Source organism: Kogia breviceps, chromosome 18 (assembly GCF_026419965.1).
Source record: "Kogia breviceps isolate mKogBre1 chromosome 18, mKogBre1 haplotype 1, whole genome shotgun sequence".
Lineage (NCBI taxonomy): Eukaryota > Metazoa > Chordata > Mammalia > Artiodactyla > Physeteridae > Kogia > Kogia breviceps.
The window spans coordinates 18,868,535-18,885,561 of NC_081327.1; the positions used below are offsets into that span (position 1 = coordinate 18,868,535).

The 17,027-nt window shown below is 41.0% G+C and overlaps 1 protein-coding gene across 14 annotated transcripts in view; it reads right to left on the minus strand.

Moving 5' to 3' along the window:
- ZNF536 (zinc finger protein 536) overlaps positions 1-17,027 on the minus strand; it is a 424,627-nt gene that overhangs the window by 249,773 nt on the left and 157,827 nt on the right. The gene's annotated exons all lie outside the window — the stretch shown is intronic.

Here is a 17,027-nt window from a genome sequence, read left to right on the forward strand (position 1 = left end):
GCCCTCTCTTCCTCCTCCGTCCTGGGGTTTGGGTGGGATGTAGCCAACCCTCAGATCTTGATTGTGGGATTCATGTGAGCGAATCAGAGTACTCCAAACCTTGGCCTTGGTGATAGGTTCAAGGCTCAGCACAGGACCTAATTCAAGCCAATGAGAGTGAGAGCTAGGGCTTGTTAGTGAGCTACAGGCACTTCAGACACACTCCAACGAGGTCTGGAGTTTGGGCAGCCATTTTGCTACCAAGAGTCTGAAGCTGCTGGAGGTGGGGTCGTAGCACCCTGGGACAAGGCCAGGAAGGAGGCAGAGGAGAGAAGTCAGCTGCTAAGTGACATAATTTGAGCTCCTGGGTTGAATGACACCTGAAGCTGAACCATTTACATATTTTGCAGTTACATCTCCTGGTGCTTTAAGCTGGTTAGGGTTGGATTTCCTCTCACGTGAAACCAAAGGAGTTTTGGCTGATAAAAGACTCCACCCTCTCTTCCAGAACCCCCCACCTCACCCCCCGCACTCTCAGCTTCTATTCTGCTCATACAGCCTCCTCCTGCCCAGGATCATGACAATTCATTCCCATCTTTGCTCTCTTCCACTGAGTTCATTCAAATCTAGACCAGCCGGGTCCAGGAGGATCCACTCGCACCCCAGAGTCCTGAGCCACACACTGGCTTGGGCTCTTGTAGAAGTGTCTGATGTGAAGGGAAGAGGAAAGCTGAGCCTTCTCCTGTGTGCCCTGGATACACAGACTAAGCCTCCACAATGGGCACCAAGAATGCATTTCTCACCCTGCCCAGCCATCTCCTTGCCATTTGCTGAGGGATCTGGAATTCCACCACTGGGTGTTTCCCATAGGGCTTTTCTTGTTTGCTTCAAGGAAAAGTGATTTTATCTGTTTATTCATGAGAGTCCAGAAGTCTTCAGAAGGTTTGTGTGGATTTAATAGGCTCTCTCTCTCAGCAGAGAGCCTTTCGCACATGCTCATGCTATTCCTTCTGTATCAATCTTCCTCTCCCCATCCGCACCTTGGGCAACCTTTTCTTCAGATCTACAGCCAAATGTCACTTTCCCAGCGATGCTCCCCAAATCCCTTAGATCCCAAAGATGCCCTGTAATGGGGCAGAACTCTGAGTGCTCAGCTGACTGTAAAGTGCTGGGTAAAGATGTCTACTGGCTGATGAAGGAAGTGAAGCCCTAGAGTATTCCATGTTTTGTGCTTTACAAAGCACCTCCTCACCCACCATCCCTCTAGCTCACTCTGTCCACCCTGCACTGTAAGGATTCCCGGCCCCCTCTTCACTGTACAGAGAGCCACAGAAGGACCAGGCTCCCACCCAGTGCTCCTGCCCCAAGTGCAGGCCCCTCTGCAGCCCACTGCATGCACGGCAGGGATGCAAGGGCGTCCAGACACGTGGGGTCTGAAACGGGGCACCCCGGAGCAAGCGGAGTAGTAAAGGGAGAATGAAAATGAGCTGCGGCCAGGCCTCGTCTCCAGCCATCCCTGTGGCCTGAAGACAGTGTCCCTGGGCTGGCATTAGCTAAGCCTCAGGGTGGCCAGCAGGAGCCAGCCTTCCCCACCCACAGCGTGTACTCAAGCAGGCAAGGAAGCAGCCCAGGCCCCTGGCAAAGCACATGGGCCTGGGTGAAGAATGTGTTGCCCAGGCCCTGGGAAACTTGCCCCGCCGTGTCTGGCTTCCAGAGGCCACACTCAGTTGGCTGGCAGGGAGTCTGACACCACCAGCGCCTGGCCTCCCCTGGAATCCCAGGCATGTGACTGCTTGTCTGCCCGCCCACCTGCCCCCACCTCCCGCCACCGTTTGCAGCGACCACTCCCCTGCCCCGTGCCCTGCCACAGCTGCTGTGGCTGCCAGCCTCACTGCTGCTGGAGCCCCCGGGAGGGAGCCCTGCCCCTGCATACCCTTCGCACAGGCTGGGCAAGCCCTCGGTGGCTGGGGACAGATGAGCAGGCTCTGCAGCGCCTGTCATCTCACTCCAAGAAACCCAGCTGGCCAGGGACCTGCGTGTGCAACCTCTGATCTATGAAACTGCTTGTTCACCCCCAGCATCCCTCGACTCCACAAGCCCCAATGCCCAGCAGTGAGAGAGAAGGGGGATTTCCAGATCCACTTGTTCACTCGTTCATTCATTTAACCTGGCACAGAACAGCCACTGGTTCAATTTCTACCTCCCCCATTAGACATAAACTCTGTAAGGGTAGAAGCAATGTCTTCTGCAGTTATTGCTATATCCCTGATGCCCACCTGAGTGCTGGGGGCACCCAGAAGACCTGTGTTTTGTTTAACTTTTTACTGTGAAATATACAGAATACTCTTAATAAATATTTATTGAGTGTATGGAAGGACAAAAACATGGATGAATGGATGGATGGAGGATGGAATAATGGATGGATGTTTGGGTGGATGGATAGAAGGATGAATAGATGAATAGATGAATGGATGGATGGATTGATGGGTGGATGGATGGATGGATGGATGGATGGATGGATGGATGGGTGGATGGATGGATGGATGGATGGATGGATGGATGGATGGGTAGATGGATGGATGGATGGGTGGATGGATGGATGGATGGATGGGTGGATGGATGGATGGATGGATGGGTGGATGGATAGAAGGACGAATAGATGAACAGATGAATGGATGGATGGATGGATGGATGGATGGATGGATGGATGGATGGATGGGTGGATGGATGGATGGATGGATGGATGGATGGATGGATGGATGTTTGGGTGGATGGATAGAAGGATGAATAGATGAACAGATGAATGGATGGATGGATGGATGGGTGGATGGATGGAAGGATGGATGGATGGATGGATGTTTGGGTGGATGGATAGAAGGATGAATAGATGAACAGATGAATGGATGGATGGATGGATGGGTGGATGGATGGAAGGATGGATGGATGGATGGATGTTTGGGTGGATGGATAGAAGGATGAATAGATGAACAGATGAATGGATGGATGGATGGATGGGTGGATGGATGGATGGATGGATGGGTGGATGGATGGATGGATGGGTGGATGGATGGATGGGTGGGTGGATGGATGGATGGATGGATGGGTGGATGGATGGATGGATGGATGGATGGATGGGTGGATGGATGGATGGATGGGTGGATGGAGTGAATGAACATCTTTCATGTGTTAGGTAATATGAGGACTGTGGAGATGAGCCTGGACAAGTCTCCTCTAGAAAAGAACAGAGCCTTGGCCTGCTACCAAACTGAGAGCAGGAAGAGTACAGTAAGTGTCCCAAGGGATACTTGTCCCAAGTATCATACAAGGAGGTGTCAAGAGAATTCAGAGAAAGCTGAGGGGGGAAAAATCGGAATCCATCATATTGCTTGACATCTGGTAAACCTCTCTGGCAACGGGGCCCTTAGGTTTACCAGGCATCCTTAGTCCTTTCTAGGAAAACTAATAGTCCTAATGAAGAGAGGGGCTGCTCTCCCAGGGATCTTTCTGGTGCACTTTCCTGAGGCTTGGATCCATTTTAAACCTCTGGGATCAATGTGTCTGTCTTCAGGGTTTTTTTCTCAGAGCTCTGTTTCCTAAAATCCTAAACTCTCCAGTAGCTCAGGGTCTGCTCACCTGTTTCAGAAAATAAATAAAATGAAAACAGCTTATAAGGGCTTTCAGCCGTGTCCCAATTGCAGGCACCACATATCCCTTCCAGACGCTTTTCGCCACAGAGCTTCACTGCAATAAACCACCTTCTCATTTTTGCTGTGTTTTTGTACCCTTGCTAATATTTTTTTAATTAATTCACTATTTTTTACTTTAATGCATTTAAAGGGGAACTATATCATTACCCTAAATGGAAATTTGTATCACTTGCTCTAAATTAAAGGTAATTATAAAAATAAATAAAATGAGAACGATGTTATTAAATTCTGCCTAAACACTGCTGCCTGCAGCAGGCTCCAACCTGAGGCCTGCTCTCCCTTACAGAGGGAGCTGACAAAGGTAGAGGGTGTTAGGGACACGCAGGAGCGAGCAGGGCTTCCCCCTGGAGAGCTGGGGTCAGAGAAGTGTAGGCCTCTCACCCTGTGACCCCAGTTAGTTGATGTGGTGGTCCCTACATCTCCCGAGGTTGCCATGGACGTCCCAATGGTTGGTTCCTCCCCGGTCAGCAAAGCCCTTCCTTGAGCCAGTGAGGACCTTCTGATCAGAGTTGATAAGGACTCCCTTAAGAAGTTCTGAATACGTGGGAATAAATTGACCTTTCCTCCCTATTCAAAAAAAAAAAAAAACGTAATTTGAAAACATACTCCTCCGTTCTCTGCCTCCTGGGCCCTCCCCATGCCTGCCTTTGACCTTTATTCCCTCCAAAGCCCACAGAATGCCATCATGGTCAGAGGTCTGCCCTATCTTCCTGGGAGGACAGAGTGTCCTCGGGCCCTTCTGCTGCCCTTCCCTGGGGACCTCAGCACAGGAGATCCCTGCTCCCCTTCAAGTTCAGGGGAGAGGAGAGTCCTGTCTGTTGCAAACACCAGCTTCAGCTCATAAGTGAAGGAGCGACAGTGAAACCAACCAAAAAACAAACACATATGATTGACATATTTGTATTAAGCATGGTCAAAATCTCCTGGCACCCAGAACCTGGCCCGAATGGGTTATCCACAGACGTTCCTCTGAAAAAGCAGATAAAGACTGAAAATAGCAAAGCAGTTCTGGGAGTGGATCCTGAAAATCTACCTTGGGTTTTCTCTTTCAAGAGAGGAACATTTCAAATATCGATGAAATCTTTATAAGAACAACTAAATAGATGAGGTTTAGCTTCACAATGAACCGCACTATTTTCCTCAAAGGGTGAAAGAGAGAATTCAGGGTGTTTTTTTAAAAAGATTTTGTTTTTCCTGATATTGCCCGAGCTGATGCTTCTGACGCTGGAGATTATCTGTGCAGCAGCCGGGCTTGTTGTAATTAACACACAAGTAGCAGCTCCACTTCCTAGTAATATATTTTCCTAAGACTTTGATGATGCTGAGAGATTTTGAATCCCACATTGCAGACTTTGAAGAAAACGCATTGGATAGAGACACCTTAGATGAAATTGAAAATAACTCGAGTTTAATATGCTGCCCCAGGAGGCTTGTGGAAAGAACGGGTTAAAGATATCTGAGTGCACTGTGGATCAGGCTGTAGGAAAGTTGGTCTTGCAGGTCCTGCCAAGGTGTAGAGCTGTGTGATTGGGTCTTCTTCTTTGGGGGAGTTTTGGCCCCTGAGTGTTTTCTTTGGTCTCAAACATAAATGACTTCCTTAAAGGATTTAATTAATTCTTAAATGTGCACAGAGCCCATGAGCACAAACATTAACTTGTTAAAAGCATTAAGCCAGATTCTGTTCTCAGCCACTCACAAGCAGTTCCCCGTGACATCTCGGGGAGTGTCACATGCAGGCTGGGTGCCCAGCACACTTGGTGCCCAGCTCCTTCGAGCACCAGGCCATGACTCATCTTGGGGCCGGCATCACAGTCTGGCCTCTGCTCCAGCCCCAATAAGAAGCATCTGGGGAGAACTCTGTCCCCTCTCTGCTCTGCTTTCTTTCCTCTTCACTGAGCTCCCCGGGCCACCGATGGCTTCTCCGTGCCTGGCAAGGGCACGGGGGAGCAGAGGACACGTTGGGAGTCCTGCCTGGATGGGGAGAGCTGTGCGGAGCGTGCCTCACGCCAAAGCCTCCCCAGATGTGAGCACATCAGGAGAGGGAACACATTGCCTCTTCTCGGACCCAGGCCAACGGCTCCTTCCCCAGGACGCCCCTGCCCTCCTCCTACCCAGACCTCACACTGTTGACTCATTTACACAGCCAGCTCTCATCTTATCTTGTTCACCCAAGTTTCCTTTATGTTGTCTGTCTTGGGTGCAATGTGACTTAGAACAGCAGAAACAACATTTATCGCTTAAAACACACACACATTTATCGCACACACGTGTGTATGTGTACCTATGTGTGCATCTTTCATGACAATATCTGCTGCTGGTAACAGATAAGGAACGTTCTTATATATAGTACTGGAAAGGGTGTAAGTTCGTAGTATTTTTTGGAAAGCAGTTTGGCATTATATATCAAAAGTCTCAAAAATATTTATAACCTATGACTCAGTTTTCCACTCCTAGAACAAACCTACAATGCTATCAGTGACGAAGACAAAACTGTGCTGAAGTGCTACTTATCGCAACAAAAGAGAGTTGACCCAAATGTCCAAGAGTGGGAGGATGTTTAAATTAACACGGCTACAAATACTGTGCATTGAAATCATGCTTTCAAAAAATATTTCAGAGGATGGGAAAATGCTCAGGCCATAATTTTAAGTGAAACAGAAAACTATGATTACAGCTTGATTACAATTCTGAAAAAGAAAAAAAATATATATGTATATAAAACAACAAAAGGAAATGTTAATAAAATATTAACAAATTGTTATCTCTGAGGGGGGTGGGATTATTTGTCTTCTGATGACTATTGTGTATTTTCCAAATTATTGCATGGGCATTGTTTCTCTAATCAGAAAAATATAAAAGCTATTTTTGAAGAGAAAGCTGAAATGAAAGAAAGCCCACCTCCATTCAGCAGATATCAATCTTCAACACCTTTTTAAAATTTGGGGGTTAACTGGCCATAGATATTTAGTTGGATTGGAATGAAATAAATGAGATGGAAGTGTTTTAATTGCATACTTTTGATTAAAATGTGATTCCCAGAAGTGGTGCCATAGTGATGGTAGTATGAAGGAAACAGGTGGTTTCCGAGTTGGTCCGCTGTCACAGAAAGCCTTTCCTACCCACGCCATCCCCCTCAGAGGAGCACCCCCTCTGTCTCCCATCTCTGCCAGTCCCCAGCCACAGTGCCTAAAACAAAGTGATGTTCCCAAATATAACAGAAGTGAAAAAACAAAGATGCGTTCTCCTGAAGCGGTGGACACACACTTTCCCTCCTGGGATATTTGGTGGTCCTGTAGGTCTGGTACACCTTGTTGTAAGTCTTGCTCTAGGACTGGAAAACTGAGTCATAGGTTATAAATACTTTCAAAGTATCTTCTCTCCTGGGATATTTGGATTTTTACAACAAACCCCAGAAGACTAAATAAATAGTTCCCTTAAGTTCAACAATCATTTACTAAGTGTCCACCATTTAGAGTCAATGGAGTAAAGGGCATTAAGTTAATTTCCTCTCATCCATGATACACCCACAACACAATGTGAATATATGAAGGCATATCACCAAGAAAGGCTGCCTTCTCCAGAAAAGGGAAGAAATTATACAGTGAGTAGGTCGAGGATGGTACCTTCATTTTAGGAAGGATTATCTCCCAGGAACACTTCATAGGCATCAGAAAGGATGACACAATATTCAGAAATCTACTGTAATAGGCCAGAACAAAAACATTTTGGCAGATGGCAAAAAGACCTCTAACAAAGTTGGGTATTCATTTCTGATTTTTTTAAAAAATGCTTGGAGATACAAAAATAAGTTCATCAAAATGCCTATCTCAAAACAACCCCAGGGCTTCCCTGGTGGTGCAGTGGCTGAGAGTCCGCCTGCCGATGCTGGGGACACGGGTTCGTGCCCCGGTCCGGGAAGATCCCACATGCCGAGAAGTGAGCGGCTGGGCCCGTGAGCCATGGCCGCTGAGCCTGCGCGTCCGGAGCCTGTGCTCCGCAACGGGAGAGGCCACAACAGTGAGAGGCCCGCGTACCACAAAAAAACCCAAAAACAACAACAACCCCAAAACATGCCTTATGGTTAAACACTAGCAGCATTTTCATCAAAATTTAAAACAAACTAAAGATGTAAAGATGCCCTGTCACCACAGTTCTTAAAATATTCTTATGGAAGTTCTAGACAATGCAACTAGCAAAGAAAATCAAGTAAGAGCTATAAATATTGGAAATAAGAAAAAATTATCATACTTTTCAATAATATGTGTGACCCTCTAGAAAACTCCCAGAGAGCCAATATATTTTTAAAAATATCAGCAGTGGATTGTACCAAGGTGGCAAACAGTCACATCTACTCTCCTTCTCTGCCACTTCAAAGCGCTGGAAACAGCATACATTTTTTTTCATGCAGAACAATTCCCTCAGGGCGTTAGAAAATAAGAAAAGGGGTCATCAGCATGCAGGAAATTTTGACATATTCCTGGAAGATGGAAAATAGATGGGATCATATTGATAGGAGGACACCAAACACATTACAGGGAAACAACTTGAAAGAAATGAATTGATCCAGAGAAACTCAGGACTCTGAGTGAAAATACAGTGGCAGAAGAGAGCCTCATCCCCAAAGCCAAGAACCAAATTCTACCCTATAAAGGCATGAAGCTCCTAGCCTTAAAATTGTCCTAGAGTGAGGACAGGGGCTTGAAAAGAAGCAGAGAAGAGCTTAATTTCTTATGGAATAAAGAAGACAATAACAGGGCAGCCCTGCTAGAAAGCCAAGGACCCCAAGTCTCGCACTGCCAGAGTGAATACCCGCTTCCTTGCCAGTGGATGGGGACAGGGTGGGAAGGAAGGCAGGCAAATCCCAGGCTGCCCACTTTCCTGCCTGCCTACCCCACAGTGCACATCCTTATGGGGGGTTCCACTGTCCTGGAGTCCTCCTCACTAAGAAGCCAGAAAGCATCCCTCCCATTCCACGGTGAGGCCTGTGGAATACCAGACCTACAGAGCCTACAGAACCACCTGCCAGCTGCCCACACTAAGTCACTAGTCCTCTTCTCATAAACACAAGTGACAAAAAGCTTACTAGACACATGAGAGAAGCTCAAAACACACAAAAAGAAAAATCAAGATGAACCCAAAAGAAATAAAAATAATTTAGAGAACAGGAAGAATTTAATTCAAAATTCTCATTAATATATTTAGAAAGAATAAAGAGAATATGACTGCCTGAAAACAGAGCAATCAGAGAAGAAAAAAATAAAGGTGCTGGAAATACAAATTTTAATTGCATATATTTTTTTAAAGTCAATTGAAGATCTGAAAAAACAAATATATTTGGTCCAGGCCATATTTCTAACATGGAAGATAATATTGAAAGTAGCGCGCGTGTGCGCACACACACACACACACAAAAAAAAAAAAAAAAAGAGAAAGAAACAAATGGAAAGTGAAGGAGAAAAATTAAGAGACATGGAGGTACAATCCAGAAGGTCTAATATCCATCTAATAGAAATTCTGGGAAGAAAATAAGCCGATAAAGAGTTAAGAAATAATGATGATGATGATAGTAGAAAAAGAAAATGTCTGTAGACTGAAAAAAAAAATTAACTTTGAAAGAATCCCTCAGGCACTGGGAGATTTTCTGAAGAAAAAATAAAAGTGTACATACTGTCACATCCAAAGTAACTTCCAGACTCAGAGAAGAAGACAAAAATTGGAAAAATTAAAAGAGAAAGAAAGAAAGAAGGAAAGAAAGAAAGAAAGGAAGGAAGGAAGAAAGAAAGAAAAGAAGAGAAGAGGAAAGAAAAGAAAAGGAAAAAGAAATAATAGCTTATCCAGAAAGGAGTGAGAATTGGTTTGTCACCAGACTTGTCATCAACATTAAATGTCTCAAAACAATCAAGGAATATTATCAAGGGGCTGAGGAAGTTATTTTGAACCTAGACTTCTATACATAGCATCGAGTGAAAGATAAAATTAACACATTTTCAGACATGAAAGGACTCAGACACCTCTGAAGGAATTAATACAACAGAAGAAGCAAAATTTTAAAAGAGGGTTAAACCAAATGTCAGTCAACTTTTATATTTAGGTCTAAATAATGCATAGTGCATAATGTTTAAGAAAAAGTCTGGAATTAAAATCATAGATCATTTTAACATAAAAGGAAGGGGGAAAGAGGTGGGACTGGGACCAGATGACAGATCAGATAAAAGTGAAAGCATGCAAAACTTCTTGTTTTGTTGAAGGGAGGCTATGGATGCTGAATGTACACATACATGCACACACACACACATACACACACACACATTTTAATGTACATATTAGAAATCAAGTGTGACCACTATATGACTAGATTCCAGGTATACAATTTCTAAATCAGAAAATAAAAGAAAATATAACAAAAAGAATTTGATCCATACAATAAGGGGGAGAAAAGAATTAAAATTAAAAAACTGATGTGACATGGTAACAGACAACATAAAATAAGGTAGCAGGAATAAAACCACGTGTCAGTAAACTTAATAAATGTTAATGGGTTAAAACCATAAGAGAGAGGGAATATCAGATATTGCATTAGGTTAAATATACGTCCACAATTCCCCAATTTTATACTCTTTATGTGAGAACCAGCTTACACATGAAGGTTGAAAATATAGGAATGGAAAAAACACATATGAAACAATGTTAACAAAATAAAAATAGGTATTGCAATATTATCAGATAGGTATTGCAATATATCAAAAATATATAATTTAAAGCAAAAATACTAAACAGGTAATGGAGGATTTTTATGTCAAAAAAGGGGTACAATCTACCAGAAAACTGCAAGAAATCATCATTGTTAAAACTTCTGTGCACTTAACAACAAAGCTTTAAAATACATGATGAAAAAACTGGAATAATTTAATGCAACTCTAACAATACATCAAGGGAAATTTTCCAATATCTTCCTCAAATATTCATATGAAAAGTAGATTTTTTTCAATAAATTTAAAAATAAGAGTATAGTGACAGAATTCCATACCCAAAAGAAAATGTGAAATCTTTATAAATACCCATGAAACATTTCAAAACTGTTATATGTATTAGACCACACATACTTCAATAAGGTTCCATAACATAGAAATCATATTAACCACATTAATTAAAAGTAAAAACAAAGCTATAGCAGAAAAATTTTTTCTAGGAAATGGCTAAAGCAGTTCTCAAAAGAAATTTTGTAACCTTAAATGTAATGAATAGAAAATGAAAAGAACTGAAAACAAATGAACTAAGCCTTCAATTCAAGAAGCTGAGGGAAAAAAGTAAAAATAAAACCCCCCAAAATAGAAGGAAGGGATTAATAAAAATAACAGTAGAAATTAATTAAATAGGACATCCTCCTCCCCCTGCCCTCTGGGGGGGTTGGGGGAAGATTCATTAAAGCTGGTTCTTTGAAAAGACCAAGAAAACAAACTTGACAAAGTGGATAGGAATAAAGAGAGAATATACAAATAAACATTAGGACTGAGAAAGGGGAAATAAATTCAGATACAAAGGAGACTTAAAAATTATAAAAGAATACAGAACTTTAATTTGAAAATCTCCATTAAAATGAACGATTTATCTATAAAAATGATCAGATATAACTCAATGAGGAGTTAAATTACTGAATAAAATAATAACCATAGCAGAAATTTAAGATAATGAATAGCTACATCAAAAGAAAGTAAAAGGCCCAGTTTTATGCTCATAGTTTACTAGACCTTCAAAGGAAGGTTATCTCTATGTTTATAAACTGTCCCAGAGCACAGAAAAACAGAAAACTCCCCATTTCATTCTCTGAGACTAGGATAGTGCTACTAGGTATAGCATAGAGGAAAAAGAGAAAGAGAAGTAGAAGGATGAGGAAGAAGAGGAGAAAGAGGAGGAAGGAGAAAAAAGAAAAGGAGGAGGAATAAGCCCCTAGACTTACTGGGCACTCATTAGCAGTAGGAGGGTGAAGGAGAAGGAAAGGGAGGAGGGGGGACTGGGAGGAACAGGAGAGAGAGAAGGGAGAAGAGGGAGAGGAGGAGAGAGGAGAGGAAAAAGGAGGGGGAGGAGGAATAAGAACTACTACTAACACAATTACTACCTATAGTAGCTATAGGACAATCTCATTTACGAACATCAATGTAAATACCCTAAATACAATATCAGTGAAATGAACCTGGTAGTATATTAAGATAACATAATAATTCATCAAATAACAACCACAGTTTACTCCAATAATTCAAGAATCATTCAACAACAGGAAACCTATCAATTCACCATATTAACATCTTACAGGAGAATAACCATATGATATCAACAATGTCCCAAACACTTGATAAAACTTAACATTCCTTCCTAATTTATAAAGAGATAAATGGCCTACATCACACATTATGTTTGATGGCAAAATATTGGAAGCATTTCTGTTAAAGCTAGCAACAAGACACTGTGTCCTGGAAGTCTTAGCCAATGCAAACAATGTGATTTTTATAGAGGAAAAAGAAACTATGAGATTAAATTATTGACAAGGAACAGACAAAACAGTCACTGTTAACAGCTGAAAATGACTATACGCAAAAAATCCAAAGAATGAAGTACAAACCTGTTGGTACTAATAAATGTGCAATTAGAGGTCAAAGATAAGATCAATACACTGAAAATTATTGTTTTCTTATACATTAAAAACCAATTATAAATTATCAGAGGAAAATTTTAAACATACAGAAATAAATATAATAAGAAATGGGCAAGACCTATATGAAGTAAAACAGAAAACTTTATGGAAGTGCATAAAATAAGTGCATAATTCTCTGAATAAATGAAGAGATATACCATGTTCATGGATGGAAAGATGATATTGTAAATATGTAATTTTTTATGAAATTAATCTATAAATCAAGCCAAATTGCTGAAACGATCATCTATCAAACTTAGCAAGTGAAATCTAAAATTCATCTGAAAGAAAAAATGTGATAACTGCCAAGTAAACTGTAAGAAAGGAGAATAAGGAGAGGGCCTGCAAACTATCAAAACAAAACATAGTAAAACTATAGTAATTGAAATAATAGGGTCGGGCTTCCCTGGTGGCGCAGTGGTTGAGAATCCGCCTGCAGATGCAGGGGACACGGGTTCGTGCCCCGGTCCGGGAAGATGCCACATGCCGCGGAGCGGCTAGGCCCGTGAGCCATGGCTGCTGAGCCTGTGCGTCCAGAGCCTGTGCTCCGCAATGGGAGAAACCACAACAGTGAGAGGCCCGCGTACCGCAAAAAAAAAAAAAAAAAAAAAAAAAAAAAAAAAAAAAGAAATAATAGGGTCATATACAGGAGTAGATAAATAAGTCAAGAGACCAGATAGAGAACTCCCAAAGAGACACGTGGTTTAGATAAAGTTAATGACTCATATGCAGTGAAAGAACAGAATGATGAGTAAATGTACTGGGACAATGGGCTACCATTTAGACAAATATCTCACATGAAATACTTCACACAAAAATATTTTTAAAACTAAGAAGTCATCTACAGATATAGAGAACAGACTGTGGTTGCCAAGGGTGAACGGGGTGGGGGAGAGAAGGACTGGGAGTTTGGGATTAACAGATGCAAACTATTATATATAGGATGGATAAACAACAAAGTCCTACTGTATAGCACAGGGAACTATATTCAATATCCTGTGATAAACCATAATGGAAAAGAATATGAAAAAGAATATATATATGTATAACTGAGTCACTATTCTGTACAGCAGACATTAAACACAACATTGTAAATCAACTATACTTCAATAAAAATTTTTTAAAAACTAAGAAGTCATTGATAAAATGTAGAATTGATAAAAATGTAGAATTTTTTCATAATCTTTAGTAAAGAGGACTCAAATGCCATTATTTTAAAAAAGCAAAAATTTTTAAACTTTCTTCTGCCACACACATATGCACAAAATATGCATATTGATATATAAAGTGCTCCTTTATATCATGAAGGCAAAGAACAAATATACAATAAAATACATAAAAATATAAAGAGGACATTTATAAAGGAAATCATATAAGTGGGAAGTATATCTTTATGAAAAAGATAAGGAAAATTCATATAAAATTAAAATAGTTTTGGTGTATCATATCGCCCAAAACTAGAGCTTTATTTCCCCACTGTCAGCAAGACCACTCTCGCTCACTATCTGCAGAAAAGTAAATTGGTACTCCTTTTTTAGAAAACAATTCAGCAATATCCATGAAAATTTAACTTAATACCACCTATAATTATCTCTAATATAGAAATACACATGTATGTCCCAGAATGTTTATTGTAGCATTTCTCTAACTGGAGATAGAATGAGAACAAGAACTCCTTTATATTTGGTGTGTATTTATGTATATACAGACAGAGATACATCAAGCCGCTCATAATCATTATCTGGGGAATGGAGAGGAACTGGAGTGGAGAGGAGAGATTTAAATAAGACTTTCACTTTTCATTCTATATTTTTCTAATGTAATTCTTAAAACTTGTTTTATTTATGTAAAAACAAAATAAAATAAAAATAGTTTTCCTATATAGTCTTATATATTATTTGGAAAATATAATTTTAAAATCTCATTAGTAATAGCAAATCATGAATTTGTATATATGTGTGTGGGGTACAGATATAAAATTTTGCCCTAATAATATAAATACTTGATGGATTAAAGATTTATATTAAAAAATAAGACCTTAAATACATAAGAAGGTAAACTTAGGAGTATATTAGTATACTGATATAATAATGGGGTAGGAAATTATTTTCAAAGCATGACACCAAAGACAGCAAAGGAATAGATTAAAAGATTTGATTACTTAAATCCCTTTATCTCATTAAAAAGCACCATGTACAAAATTAAAAGGCACGCGAAAAACTTGGAAGAAACAATTGCAAGATATATAAAAGACAAAGGGTTAATATCTTTGATGTATGAAGAGATCCTACAGTTCAAAAGAAAATGCAACTACCCAGAAGGAAACCACACAGAGGGTGTGAACAGGTAAATCACCAAATATAGACATTTCATTAAACATCTATCTATCTATAGATATATACAGAAACAGACATAAAGGTATATAGATTAATAACTACATAAAATATAGATATACATATATATTAAGCTCAATAAATGAAAAGTAAAATGAGACGTTTTCCATATCAAATTGATATTATTTTGCTAAATAATACTCAGTATTGGTATTGGTATAATAATATAAGTATTGGTAGGATATAAGGAAAGAGGCACCGTTACAAATTTGTGTATGTTGGAGGGGGGAGGTACTAATTTGATATAACATGACTGAAAGCAATGCAATTTGGCAACAGGTATTAAAATCTTTAAATGTGTATTCCCTTTAACCAACAATTCCACATCTAGCAATTAAACCTAAGGAAATAATTAAGAATGTGTACAAAGATTTAGCTAAAATAATGTTCATCAAAGTGTGATTTATAAAAGCGCAACTCGATTGCCCTTCTTCCTGGCCTGCTGCCAAGGGAAGGAGAGGAAAGGGTGGGGAGACTGGGGATTAGGAAGGAGAAAATTAGGCAGGATGCCTCCCAGTATGACTACATTAGAAAAGAGAGCTCTGCAAGATTAGGAGGTCTCAATATGCCCTTTCAGCAGAACAAGGTATAAAAGTTATGCTTGCAGGGTAATTTGAACCTGATAGGTGGAACTGTTGCAGGCTGTTCATAGGAAATAAACTCTACAAGTTCAAAACTTCTGACTTTTATATTATTCATTCATTCACTCATCCATTCAACAAATGTTAATTGAGCAACTACTCTATGCCAGATACCATTCTAGCTCTCACAGATGGAAGGATAGATAGAAAGATATGGATGTATGTATGGATGTATGTATGGACAGATGGATAGTTAACAAATAACAAAGAAAACAAAAACAGATTGCAATTCAGATATGAGGCCACACTGATGTCCTTCCTTCACTTCCTTCCTCCACCCTACCAGTATCCCTCTCTGCTGCTGAAATTGGTAGAAGAGAGAGCAGCTCCCAGCTCTCATTAGAGGTCAAGAAGATTTTGATGGCATTAGAAGAGGGTGGTGATGTTTTAATTCCTGGAGAAAAGGCCACAGCCTGGAAAAGGAATAGAGATGGGGTATTGGAGAGAAGGAGGTAAAAGGATGAAAGTGTGATGGGATGGGGATGGAAGGGAGAAGAAAAGGTGGAGGATTGGCCACATGGGTACACTCTAAACTGGATACCATGCATTCATCAAAAATGGTACAGAAGAGTATTTAACACCCAGATAGAGTTGGGGCAGTGAAGACCTCGAGGGGCCAATTATACTAGGGTGTGGATTTTCACCCTCTCCCTCATGGTCTGGGTGGTTTGGATTCAATCACTGGAAACCTAGAGTAAAGAACAGATTTAACTTCCTCTAAACCTCTGTGCACACATGTGTATGTGCACATGTACACACACCCACTCACAAGAAAAAGGACACAGTCCACCTCTCTTGTATCCCCACCTCTAACCCAAAGGCATGCACCTGAGACCCCGCCAGGGCTGGTGAAGAGTCTGCTGCAGCAAGCATTCACAGTGCACACCAGGTCAGGCAAAACAATGCCACTGATTCCATGACTCTCACTTTCTCTCCCCCAAAGAAAACTCTGGTCACCCCTCTATGAGTCAAAGACAAGGAGCCCAGTCTTCACTTCAAATGAGAAGAAAAAAGGAAAATCATCTAAATGTCCACCCACAGGATTCAATTAAATAAATAAATCATGGTAAAGTTATGCAATTGTTTTTGTACTCATCAAAAAGGGTATATAGGGGCTTCCCTGGTGGCGCAGTGGTTGAGAGTCCTCCTGCCGATGTGGGGGACGCGGGGTTCGTGCCCCGGTCTGGGAGGATCCCACGTGCCGCGGAGCGGCTGGGCCCGTGAGCCATGGCCGCTGAGCCTGCGCGTCCGGAGCCTGTGCTCCGCAACGGGAGAGGCCACAGCAGTGAGAGGCCCGCGTACTGCAAAAAAAAGAAAAAAAAAAAAAAAAAAGAAAGAAAGAAAAAGAAAACAGGTATGCATAAAATAGTCTAGGAGGACACACAGCAAAGAGTCAACATGGGTGATCCCTAAGGGATTTCCATCCTCTTCTTGCTGCTCATCTCTATCTTCTGATTTTTCAAAGTAAGCTTGCATGTAAGGATAAGAAAAATTAGCAAAATGTATATAGAAATGAAAAGAAAGAACACCCACTGTAGATTTTTCAGCATCCAAGTCTCCATATAGTTCATCTGTTGGTCACACAGGGCATGCTAGGCCAGGAAGAAATAGAGTGGGG